Here is a 13,383-nt window from a genome sequence, read left to right as displayed (position 1 = left end):
GGTTCAGGAGGACACAGAAGGCCTGTGTCTGTCCCAGTGGAGCCGGTCGGAGGCTGGGAGCCCCGACGTGCAGGGCCGGCCTTCTAGATGGCACTACCTGCGCAGCACGCTTGTTATCCTCTCCGGGATGTGTGTTCCCAGCCCCTGCATTCTGGTCCTCCTTTGCAGCTGACCTGCCCAGAGGGTCAATTCCACAAATTACAAATTGAGGAGCTGCTGTCTGTCCTGGGGAGAATCTGGAATGGAGACCTGAAATGGGGGTGGGAGTGGGGGAACGATGCTGTCCAGGAGCCCGACACGATATATCCAAATTCAAGTCTTTCCCAGCCACCCCCTAGGCCTGACTGGGTTACAAGACTGATGGCTCAGCGAGCTTCCCAAACTTCTAGAGACTTCTGGAGACTGAGCACCTGGGCTTCTGGGAGCAGATCTGTAAGAAACTGTCAAGTGGACAATCTGGATGAGGACATTGAAGGTATTCTTCTTGGACAAGGACAGATAGCAGGAGACAGTCACTTGAGATGAGAGAACCAGGAACCCAAAAGACAGTGCAAAGTGGGGGTGAAGCACTGATTGCAACAAGATGAAATGTACGGATAACAGCAACGGAAAAGGTCCTTCCTGCACCTGTGCGCCCCCCAAAATAATCAAGATGCCCTGGCAGGTGTGGCTCAGTGGATTGAGCGCTGGCCTGTGAACCAAAACGTCGCCGGTTCCATTCCTACCCAGAGCACATGCCTGGGTTGCAGGCCAGGTTCTTGGTTGGGGGTGCATGAGAGGCAACTGATTGATGTATCTCTCACACATCGATGTTTCTCTCCTGGTCTTTTTCCCTCCCTTCCCCTCTCTTTAAAGATAGATAGATAGATAGATAGATAGATAGATAGATAGATAGATAGATAGATAGATAGATAGATAGATAGATAGATGATAGATAGATAGACTTCTTTAAAAAATATTACAGACAAAAAAAAGGACATTGCGTAGGTCTAGACTGTCATCTTTTGAGATTTCATTTCCTCACTCACCCAATTGGGATAATATAACCCCCACCTCATGAAGTTGTCGTGAGGATTAAAACAGTAATGGAGGCAAAGGGATGATGACAGTGATTGTGACGGTGATAGCCAATGGCAGGATGGCACTTCGTAGAGTGCTGCACCCCCAGGCTCTTAACCCCCCTGCTACTAACTCTCGTAAAGGTTCGGGCTAACAGTCACTGGCTCGGGAGACAGGGCTGAGCTGCAGCACGTGTGAAAGTGACTTTAAGGATGTGGTTGTCAGTTCGGGAGGAGTCATGTGGGGTGTAATGAGACAGAGATCTGTGATCTGTGCATAAGTTACAGGTGAAAGGCACTGGGGTGGAGGTCACCTAAGGGAGACCCAGGTTCAGATGTGCTGTGCATTCATCTCAGGAAGAAGAGGGTGGGAGGAAAGCTGGGGCAATAGGAAGAGCGCTGGAGTCTGGTCTCCATGGGGATGGCCCAGCTGTGCTTCCAGCCCCGCGACTCCAATTATGTTTCTTTATCTGGTTGGCTTCAGAATAGTGAGTCAAATCTGCATAAGGAAGCCAGAGGTAAGGGGCTCTTGGCACAGGTACCCATCTGACACCTAATCAGTTAAGCAATCTTGGTTAAATCATCTCTAGAATGCCTGCTATTATTTTAAGAAACGACAGAAAGAGAATGATCATTAAAAGTAACAACACTCTAGGTGGGAATTTTGACTTCATTCCAGTGGTTGGCAAGTAAAGCCCCTTGGGATTTTTTGGTAGAGTAACATTTCTATAAATCTTCAAAGATCACACCATGTCAAAGCTCGTCTCTGCTGCCGTTCCCCCCCCCCCCCCTTCCTCTGCTGCTGCTCTCTGGGTTTGCCACTTTATTCCACTGCTGTGTTGGTTGTTTTTTTCTTTCCACTGAGCATTTTCTGATTTTACTTTGACTTGCAATGGGGGAGGGTACTGCTTCTGGATATGACATGTCACCTGAAGCATAAAATGCTAAACCCAGTTACATGGTGTTTTCAGGTGAGAAGGCAATTTTACACTTCACGGAAGGCAGACAATTTTCATGCAGAGAATTTTCCATTCCAGGCTCCCCTCAAGACGGCATCCAGGGATTTGCTGCCATCTGCAACTTGTTACTGTCTGTCGGTCTGTAGCCTTCCGCAGGGGCATTCCCGCTAGGCCTGCCGTGTTCTCCACGTCTTCGGGGGGGCCCGCCATGGTGTCCATCAGGTCCCCAGCTACCTGCCTGGGTCCACTTGGTTAGTAACACTCTTATTGACTTACCTGACACCCTGTCCCACTGCCCCTCCTACCTGACAAAACCCCAACTTTGGATCGTCCCACAATCAACCTGCTCTGATCCTAACTCCGTGCTGCTGAGAGAAATGGGAGAAAACCCACAGAAGCACCAAGTGAAGCCACCACGAGATGAGTTCGTGGTCTCAATCCTCACCTGGATTCTCGGCACCTTCATTTTTCTCGCCCTCAGTCAGCTCCTCTCCACCTAAAAAGCTTCTTCCTTGATCCCGCATCTCCACCTTATGGAGGCACCCACCTACTCTTCTTCCTTTCACAGATTTTCGAAGGCATATTCAACCCCAGTGACCTCCAGATGGACAGGCTTCCTAGCCCCCTGCTAAAGCGAATGGGTCAGAGCCTCTGAGGGGGGGCCTGGGGTGCTGTGCTCAAGGAAGGGGCCTCAGGGGGAACCGCTCATCGGCCTGTACTCCCTGACTGTCCCCCCGCATTTCCAGTTACTCCTTCAGCTGTCAGTCTGGCATTGCCCACTCCACTCTATGAAATGGGGTCAGCAGGAATAGCCGCTGCAGCGGAGGTACTCCCTGGCTTGACCTGTCTGGAATGCTGATGCTGTCAGTCACTCCAAGACTTCTGGTCACCCTTCGCCCTTTGCCTCTTCCTCTCACTATCTCCCTTGGTGCCTTTAGTATGAGACTTTCTTGCACCTTAAATATTGGTGGAGGTTTTCTCAGGTTGCCTTGGGTACAGTCCTTAGATTACCGCTCTTCTCAACCTAAGATTCCTCCCTGGGAAACCCACACGGCTTAATCTGCAAAGTACATGCTGGTTTATGTCTCTTGCTCTCTCTCCTGGACAACTGTGCCCATCTGCCCAGTTGCTTGCTGGACAGCACCTGGATGCCTCAGAGGCACCTTAATCTCAAATGTTTTCCAGACCAAATCCATAGCTCCCCCATCCCTCCCTGTCCTCCACTCTGCCACCACACCAGCTCTTTTTCCTCCTCCTCCCCCTCCTCTATTTATGACCCCCTTAATATCTCCATTTCTACCCCCAGGAGCTGCCATAGAAACCAGGAGTCATCATAAAGCCTTCTTGTTTCTTCATCTGCTACATTCAATTCCGGCCTCCTGATTTTCCCTTAAATACTGTTACAAAACTACATTTCTTCCATTTGCCCTCTGCGATCTCTTGCTTGGACTACTAAAATAGCCTCTCCCTGGTCTCCAGTCAAGCCCCACCCCCAACAGTTGCTGGGTGGTATTTCCAACATGCCAGTCTTGCTAGGGCAATCCTCTGGCTTGAAACACTTCAATGTACTCCGTGATCTACAGATAAGGCCCAGCTCCTTGGGTTGGCATGGAAGGCCCATCCTGACTGCATCCAGCTGCAGGACTGGGACCAGGATGAGGCAAGTGAGGACCTAGCGTGCAAAATTTAAGGACACACTCACTCGCAGGTGCTCACTGGGCAGTTGCACAGCCCCAAGAGTGAGTGCTGTCTTAAATCTTGCACCCTCGCTGCTGCATGTCTCTTGCCTCACCCTGCCCCCCCCCCGCCCCTGCCCAACTGCCTGTCTGGCTTTAGAACTGTCACTCTCCTTGTTGCTAGATCTTTACAGACACTAAGAAGCTTCTCATAGCTGAAGGTGACCTCAAGAAAGCCTCTTTTACCCTGGCCTCTGTGCTTCCTTAGTCCCCTGGCCATTACCTCTGTCCCTGTCCTGACTACATTGGATGGTTTTCTAAAGTGATCTGGGCACATTAGAAGCTTCTCAAGGGCAGAGATAGTGCTCAGTCACCTTTCTGTGACCAGTGCCTGAGGCAGCATATAGCAATCAGTAGGTGCTCCATAAATGTTAGCTAAATAGCACGCAAGCCTGCTTTGGGAACTCGCTTGCATCAGCCTTCTAGCCCACGGTGCAAAGCCCACAGTCACCTCTCAGCACCTTCACAACGGGTGACCTCTCAGGATGGCTGTGAACCAAGGATGAACTAGAGCCAGTCCCTGCCCAGACCTGGGGTGGCGCAGGGGGAGCGTTAAATCATCTGCTCTCCATGGGTAGTAGTCAGAGCTCTAGCAAATAACTCTTTTGACAAACTTACTTGATGTCAGTCTCAAATTTTCACAGGAATTACACAATGCCCGGCCAAGTGCTAATTTCTGAACCTTCTTCCTGCCAAATTTCCACTGTGCTGGCTCATGTTTGCCAATCTCGCAGCAGTGATGTGTTTTCTAGCAGGAACACAAGGAGCTTTGGGAGTTATTCCTGGGCCTCGTAAAATTCTTCTTGGGATCGTTTTATAGAATGACTCAGCAATATACTCCCTTGGAGAGTATCACCGCTACCAGGAGAGGTCCTTAGAGTGTCTGTCCTGAACTTCTTTGCACACTGTCTAGAGGGACCTGTCAGAGAAAAAAACAGCTCTAAGGTAAATAACATGCCATAAGATCCAACATCATGCGTTTCCCTCTCTTAGTGTCATTCGAGTCTTTTCTGAACTCTAGCTTCATTTGTTTGAGGGAAAGACCTGTGCTATGTACATGGCTATATGTTCTCCATGTCTGTTTTGCTCAACATTGCTTCCCCAGGGCTGGCATAGAACCTGGCATAGTACCTGGCACATAGGAGGTACTTGATTGATATCAGCTGGAGAAGGAAAAGAGGAGAGACTTGAGAATGAACTTGGAGGGGCTCGTCTGCAAAAGTGCACAGCTAAGAGTGAAAACCAGAACACCGAGCTCTGGCCTCCCACTTACAGTGAGGGCCCAGTGCACCTGCTGCTCCTACATTCTACACACTGATGGCCAGGCCTGGGATCCCGACTACACCAGGGGGTGGTGGACACTGGAAAGCAATTCCACTCCTCTGATCGAGTGGGAACAGGAAGGCTGGTCCTCCAACCTAGACTCCTGGCTGCTCTTGCTCCTCCAGGGAAAACCTTGGGGAAGTTACTTTTCGTCTTGGTGGGCCATCTTCCCCCTGTAGCTCACCTTCTAGCTCCCTTCAGAAAATCTAACAACAACACAAACTTTAAAAAAAACCTGAAGATTACGAAAAAGGAAAACAACCTATTGCTATTCTCAAAACCAACGATGACATTTATGGGTAATCATACATAGAAAAACCATAAACTATCATTACCTTGAGGGAGGAAAACGTACGAGAAAACCCCTCTGTGGATTTAGGTGGTACCACCAACTCACAGGTTTTACACAGAGCTTTAAGAGCTCATGGATCCCTTGAAGTTCTTCCATCATCTTCCCAGACTCACAAGTACAGACCCTGGCTGAGAAGATCTGGGTGGGAGGGGTGTGTGGTCTCTGAATCAGAAACTGACAGGGTCTCAAAGTTCAACTTATGTAATGTCACCTAATGAGATTGTACAGAGGAGGTCATGAGGCCCAAAGAGTCCTCGTGGTTGACCCAAGGGCGCAGTTGGTGACCAGCGGGACCGAGACCTGCAGGCATCCAGGTTTTCAGGATCCTAGTTATCCCACGGTACTGTTTCCATTATGTGGAAAACCAATGTGAAGAAGGGATAAGAGTGGAGAGAGACTGACTGTGGGGGGAAAGGAAGGTGTGGGTATCCCTAGATTGTTTAGTTTAGCATAAGTTGGTTTTCTAGCTTTAAGCCAAAGAGACCAAGCCTGAGGCTCCCTGCTGGCTCCCTAACTCTGCAGCTGTAACTAAATCCTGAAAGGTCACCCGAGGTAGACTTACGCTGGGGAAGACAAGGCGACTTTGGCACAAGATGAGCTCTAAACAGCTCATGTCACTGCAAAACTGCCGAGCAACAAAGAATCTACTGTGTCCAGGAAGTGGGGGAAAGGTTTCCGAGGAGAAAGTATGAGCCTTGAAGAAAGAGTAGGGGTTTATGCCTCAAAGGGGGTACTGGGTGGGACCTGAAGGTGGGAGGGAGCACTGAACCAGGGTGGGGGTGTAAGTCAGGGTGGGAGAGATGAGTCTTGGAGGCAGCTGGTATCTGACCTGGTCACCATCCAAGGGGGTTTTTAAGCAGGGGAGTATCAAAGTGGGATTTGCCTTGTAGATAGATAACTTTAGTGACTGAATGGGGAATAGCTCTAACGAGAGTTTCCCCCCTCAATTAGAGAGCTATAGTCCAGATTCATTCGTTCATTCACTGATCCAAATTTATGAAGCTCATCATACAAGCCAGGCACTGATCTAGACAAGAAGAGCCTAAACCAGGACAGCAACAATGAAGATGGGGCCATATAATCAATAATGCAAAATGAGGGAGCAGATTCAACAAATACTTAGGAGTTAAACATCAGCAGGGCCAGATGACTAACAGTGTAGGGGGAGAAAGCAGACTGGTGGAAGGTCAAGACAAGCATGTCCAATATGTTAGAATTCTATTAAGTCTGAAAAAATTTTCTGGAACAAGCTCCAGAAAGATTAAAACGTGTAGATCAAAACAGTCTGCATTTGTGCCATCTTTGAAGCAAGAGACTACTGTGGAATTTGTTATTTCCCAGGGCAGAGACTTATACCTGCCCTAGGGAAGTAATTATAAAATTGACCGAACTGCAGGCTGAACCCAGAGAGGTTGAAATAAAATACACAGATCTTGCTGGGTCTCTCCCCACAGTCTGTGGTAAGCCTTTCCTCACCAGAATTCTAATTTTGTCAGAATAGGGTTGCTTTCATGTAAATTTAGAATGAGCTTTCAAAATCGGAGCGCTGCAAGAATAGCAAGTGAACACAGATGGGCTGGGGGAAAGAGTGGGTCGGGGTAATTTTTATAAAAATAAGAGGTATCTTTTTTCTCAAGAACAAGATGGGATTTTTCTAATATTACTTTAAGATTCAAAGGACCGAGTCAAAGCATTCACTTTTTGCTTTCTTAATTCCTTATCTGCAAATAAAATGCGGCAAAAAAAAAGAAAGAAAGAAAGAAAGAAAGAAAGAAAGAAAGAAAGAAAGAAAGAAAGAAAGAAAGAAAGGAAGAAAAAAGCAAAAAGCTACGTGCTGTAAATGCCTGTAAGATACACACTCAGTTCCACACCGTTTGTCTACATCGTAATGTCTTCCTGGGGCATTGCCCAAAATCACCTCCGAGACTCACAGTTGTGTACAGCAAAAGGGTAAAATGTAGTATTTACAACCCTGGGGGGAATTTGTCCCTGAAGAAACAGAGGATTGTTTTTTCTCACCTGCTTGCGTTTAGCTGGCTTAGTACCTGAGCAGGGCACCAGGGACCAGTTCCCCCTCGTTGACACAGGCAGGACACCAGACGCCGGTTCCGAAGCTAACTTCCTGACACGGCAGCACAGAGGTCTGGCCCTGGGGTGCTCTCTCCCTCTCTGGGGACATTCCTTATATACCTGTCCTTCCTGGTAAAGGGCTTCCAGGAGCTGCGCTTCTGGGAAGCCACAGAGACAGCCCTGACAACAACACACACCCACACATGCAAGAGGACCTGCAGATGCCCCGTTTACAGAGTGTGTGGCCATCCTAAGTATCAGCAAGTGCTTTATGGTCTGTAATTTTTTTTGTTTGTTTAAGGGAAAAAAAATTGCTTGGAAGAAGCAAAGCTAAACTAACTGGTGACAGGCGAACCCAGCCTGACGGCTTGGCTGCAAACTTCACTCCTGGTTTGCGGGTGAACCAAACGCTCAGCCTTGTGGAGGCCACACTGCTGCACAGCGAGGGGCCCCATGAGCAAGGACCTTGTGCTCAGAACACCGCCACCGACTCCTAAGTGCCCAGAATCTCACCCAGAGCAGCAGCTTCGGAAGCTAGCTGATGGATTCTACCCTTTTGTTCCAGCTCTTTCTTTCTTTCTCCATCCTGGAGTCTTCCAGCCTTAGGAAACACAGGGGATACTATTCGCTTGTGTGAGGAAGCCTCCAGGGCTGACAAAATGGCAGAAATTTCTGACGGGAAAAATGGGAGTGACCCTCAGTTACTTGAATGGGCCCCTTTGAAGGCTTCTGATGCCACCACACTGACTGAGGCATTTCCACTGGACTTGGGAGAAGGGCAGAGCAGAGAAAGGGGATGAAAGAAGAAGCCATGTAACACAGGCTGTTGTCTTCCGTATTTCACATGCCCCCAAACACTCCCAACAGGGAAAGGGAGGGCGAAGCTGGTGCTCGAGGCTGTCTGAGGCCTGCAGGCCCTGCCTGGGGTGACGGCCCAGACGGGGCTGTGAGTTTCAGACAAGGGGATTTTGTCCCACGTGCTTGCTTTGGCTCCTGAAACCGTATGCCAACTATCCCTTTCCTTTCTCTGTGACACCAGCCAATTAGTAAGCAATGACAAATAAAATGGAGGCCAGGACTTCACCCCGAACACACTCTGGGGAAGGTCCCTTTTCACTGACTACCATGGTCACAGATTGACAGCCACTGTAAAACAAGGGGTGCTACCTTCTCCTGACAATCAATGGGTTTTCCCATCACCTGAAAAACTCTTTACCAAGTGTCTGTAACCAAGGTGAAAAACACCCCCGAAGTTTAGATTTGTATCAGCATTTTCCTCAAGAACTACTCAGATTACAGCTTTTATGAAGACCAAACAGAAAGGACTTGAAAAACAAATACAAGTATAAATTGGTAGCCACAAAAGGCAGGGGCCTGGGACTATGAAACATCTTTGTATCACAAGCTTAGGAGCCAGCCTAGGACCCTGGGTTGAAAGTCCACAGAAGGCTGGACAAATGGGGCTAAGAGATCGCAATTTGTCAGATGAAGCATTTGGGACAAGCCCACGTGGAATTCAAGGAGTGAACTGACGAAAGGCCTCACGGGGTTAAAGTGTGGCCCCAAGCTTCCTCCCAACCCACCGCATCCTCCTGCAGGAGACGCCGTTTCAGACACTTTCAGTTGCTCTTGTGATGCTGGGTGCAGGTTAGGGGGTGGTGGCTTCTTTGGTACAATGATATGAGACTTTTCTCTCTAAGCTCCAAAGAAAAATAATGAGGATTTTTATGATCTTAGGAAGGCAGCTTTAAAAAACAAACACATGAACAAGGATTTGGGGTAGAAAGCAGAGGATGGGGGTGGTGAGCAGACTAACTTATTTATTAAAAATATTTTTTATTCATTATGCGATACAGTTGTCCCATTTTCCTCTCTTCACTCCCCTCCACCCTGCACACCTGCTCCCACCCACATTCCCCCCGTTCATGTCCATGGGTCGTACGTATAAGTCAGGGTGTCAAACTCACTTTCACTGGGGGCCACATCAGCCTCACAGTTGCCTTCAAAGGGCTAAATGTAATTTTAGGAATGTATAAATGTAACTACCCTTAACACTTAAGCGCTGCTGCCGGGTACACACAAGGTGCTGGGCCATATAAAACAAGGTGGAGGGCCGGATTTGGCCCATGGGCCTTGTGTTTGCCACCTGTAATATAAATTCTTTGGCTTCCACATTTCCTATACTATTCTTAACCTCCCCCTATCTTCTACCTACAATTTATGCTACTTGTTCTCTGTACCTTTTCCCCCTCTTTCCCTTTCTTCCACTGATAACCCTCCATGTGATTTCCATTTTTGTGGTTCTGTTCCTGTTCTAGTTGTTTGCTTAGTTTGTTTTTCTATTTTTTTAGGTTCAATTTTTAATAGCTGTGAGTTTGTTATCATTTTATTGTTCATTTTTTTATCTTCTTTTTCTTAGATAAGTCCCTTTAACATGTCATATAATAATGGCTGGGTGTTGATGCTGGGTCCTGCTGCCTCAACCCCCACAGGTGTTTTCATTCAGAGGTTTAAGGCTTTATTTCCCCACGCAGGAACCCTGGGTTGCGTGGTCTGTCTTGCTCCCCAGATGTTCCTCCCAGTTTATCTGCACGTAAATGTGGGACTGCCCTGTCTGCCAGCTGCTGTGCACTGTGTCTACCAGCCACCACCTTGCCCGCCTTGGTCCTCCAGCCGCCTTGCTGTGAGTCCTCTCTGCCTGGCTGCCTGTCCCCGCCCCTCCTACTGCTCTGGATGAATGTTTCTTCTTTAACTCCTTGGTTGTCGGACTCGCATACGGTTTAATTTTCTGGCAGTTTTCATTGTTTTTGTTTTTAAGTTTGTTGTGGTCCTTCTTTTGGTTGTGTGAAAAGGCACAGTGTGTCTACCTACGCCTCCATCTTGGCTGGAGTCTAGAGTAACTTATTTATAGTAAAATCCATTCATGTCCAAGGAGACCAATGTTTGCTGACCAATGTTTGCCGACCTCTGAATTCTGATACTAATTGACTTTCAGGGTAGAGTCCTAGGGGGTGTGATGGGTGGCAGCAATGGCAGTAAACTGTTCTACTAAGAGCTTCATAGAATAACAGAACGTAAGAGCTACAAGTGACCCTACAAATTATTCATTCTCAGTCCTAGAGTCCATGATAAAATTTTCACTGATGCACAGAAAACAGATATATTTAGATAATCTATCATACTTCTTCAAAAAAAAGAGATGAAGTCAATTTAAAGGATTGTTCTTTAGTCTAAGATGAATATTTTCCCACTTTTGTAGTATTAAAATATTCTTTCTTGTATCAAAAGATAGTGATTATAAATGGCAGTTTGGAATTTAAAGAAATGAATGTAGTCTATCCCTGTTCCTCATTATTACCCCAATTAGTTTTTGAAATATTTATGGAAATATAACATATGTACTTTCTAATTAGTTTCAATAGTCCTGTACCTATGATAGCTTTCTAAGCTGGCAAAATGAAAAGTTAGGCAACCCCAGGTAAGTCTCCCGAAATTTAAAAAAAAATTTTATTTATTGATTTTAGAGAAAGAGAAGAAGGGGGGGGAGAGAGAGAAAGAGAAAGAAAGAGAGAAAGAGAGAAACATGAAGTGTCCTGCCCACTCTATCATGCCCCCATTGGCTGACTCCTGTGTGTGCCCTGATGGGAGATGGGACCTACAATCCTTAGCACAGTAAGACAATGCTCAACCCAATGGCCAGGGCCTAAATTGTTTTTTAAAGAAAAATTGCGTGTTCATAAAATGGGATTGAGTTCCACATACTTCCCATTTGCAGAAAAGAAAATGAGAGTGTAGAGAGGTTTAATGTTAAAGCATTATACATACATCAAAGGTCTCCTACTTGGTTAACAGCAAAACCAAGGCTCTAGAACCAGGGCTCTTGCCTCCCGGAGTCCAGAGCTCTTACATCCTACACAGGTGTTCAATGCTAGCGGAGCATAGAATTTGATCCTAAAACTGCTTACAGTGCAAAATTGAGATGAGCGTGATTTTATACAGTCTGTTAGATAGCATGTTAAGCCCACTGTACCTTGTCACAATTATCTCTTATAGTCATGACAGATAACCTTTATGGAGCATTAATTACACATTTTTTTGTGATTTGTGTGATCAAAACTGAACAGAATAGCATAAGATTTTATAAATATGTACAGAGAAATATGCACTCAGTTTCATCATCTCCACTTATAAATGAACTCCACTCAGCTCATTTTCTTCCTTATCGATCATGAAATGGCTGCCACCACTATTTTTTCCTTGCAGTTCACAACATTTAATTCAAAGGCATTAATTCTGCATTTAGGACAAGATGGGCTGGCTGACTCATGCCCATGAACGGAGCCATGTCAATACATTAAAAAAATAGATGATGTGTCACCAAGACAAACACAAAAGCCTTTAAACCCAGTCCCGAGGCCAGGAAAACATTCGGCACTATGATGCCAAAAATTTGAATCATTTATCTCGAGTTCTCATTCTTATTTTAATTAGTTTCATAGTCGCTGCATTTAGGGGAGTTTCTAAGCTGGCAGTTCACTGAAGTTGCCGTTTAGTGTGCAGGCTCCCATTCTTATCTTTTGCTTCCCGAACATTTTGATCTAGCAGCCATAAACACAACCCATTGTTTTAAAGAGGCCAAACTAAAACAAAAGCCCTTCCCTAAAGTAAGGCAGATACCCAGTAAACTTAAGGTACTATCTTACTTGGTGCCCTAGGCTTTTTTTTTTTTAATTTTGGAATAATTTTAGACTTACAAAAAGGTTGCAAAAATATGTGTGTGTATTCATCACTCACCTTTCTCTAATGTTAATATCTTACACGATGACGGTACAATGATCACAGCTAAGAAGTTTAACGTGGGGCCCTGGCTGGTGTGGCTCCGTGGAATGAGTGCCAGCCTGTGAACCAAAGGGTTGCTGGTTTGATTCCCAGTCAGGGCCCATGTCTGGGTTGCAGGCCAGTTCCCAGTAGGGGGCATGCCAGAGGTAACGACACATTGATGTTTCTTTCCCTCTTTACCTCCCTTCCCCTCTCTCTAAAAATAAATAAATAAAATCTTAAAAAAAAAGAAATTTAACATGGGAAGAGTACTGTTAACTAAACCATAAACTCCACTAGCATTTCACCAGAGTTACCACTGTTGCCGTTTTTCTGGCTCGTGTTGTCATATCTCCTTTGAGACTGTTCTTTAGTCTTTCTCTGACTTTCATGATCTTGCTACTATTACAGAGTACCGGAGGATTATTTTGTAGACCTCCTCCCAGTTGGGATCACTGAACCACGGGAGGGGGAATGTAATGTCCAAACGTCTTATCTCTGGTGGTGCAAACCCTGTTTACTTGGTTAGGACGGTGCCCTTGACTTCTAATTGCTCATATGCTGTTATGCTAAGGTCTTTCCTGGAGCAGAGATGACAGCTGAAGTAACAGCATCCTTATAGGAGGTGGGATGGAAGGGAAAGGCCTTCCTGACCTTCTACGTGTAGCTGCTGGCCAACAGGCTTATCAAGGGCAGTGACCCTGATGAGAGAGATGCCTGAGAGAATGGAACATAGGATGTCAGCAACCTGACAGAAGGAGCCACAAGCTAATACCTCTGAGAATTTGCCGTCATACACAGGCAGGGGTCCTGGATTGGCCAAGGGGCCTTGTGAGGGCAGCCGTTCCTCCCAGGGAAAGAGGATTTGATGCAGCAGGTGTTTGTGTCTTTCTAGATTCCCGCTCTTCCCTTCCTTCTCCACTGCTGGTTACTTTTCTGAGACTAAAAGCCTTCTACACTCACCTGATCTCTGGTTCTAACAAAATCCCAGTAAGAATATTTGTCTATTGCTCTGGGGTAATTACTTTAAGTTAACTTCCATAGGCTGCCATAGACAACAGCTTCCC

General features: G+C 46.5%; 1 protein-coding gene across 1 annotated transcript in view; it reads right to left on the bottom strand.

Annotated features, from left to right (window-relative positions):
* GALM (galactose mutarotase) overlaps positions 1-13,383 on the bottom strand; it is a 46,288-nt gene that overhangs the window by 14,676 nt on the left and 18,229 nt on the right. The window lies entirely within an intron of this gene.

Source organism: Artibeus jamaicensis, unplaced genomic scaffold (assembly GCF_021234435.1).
Source record: "Artibeus jamaicensis isolate MK-2021 breed Jamaican fruit bat unplaced genomic scaffold, CSHL_Jam_final contig_465, whole genome shotgun sequence".
In the NCBI taxonomy this organism is placed as follows: Eukaryota; Metazoa; Chordata; class Mammalia; order Chiroptera; family Phyllostomidae; genus Artibeus; species Artibeus jamaicensis.
This window is presented reverse-complemented; position numbering and strand designations above follow the sequence as displayed.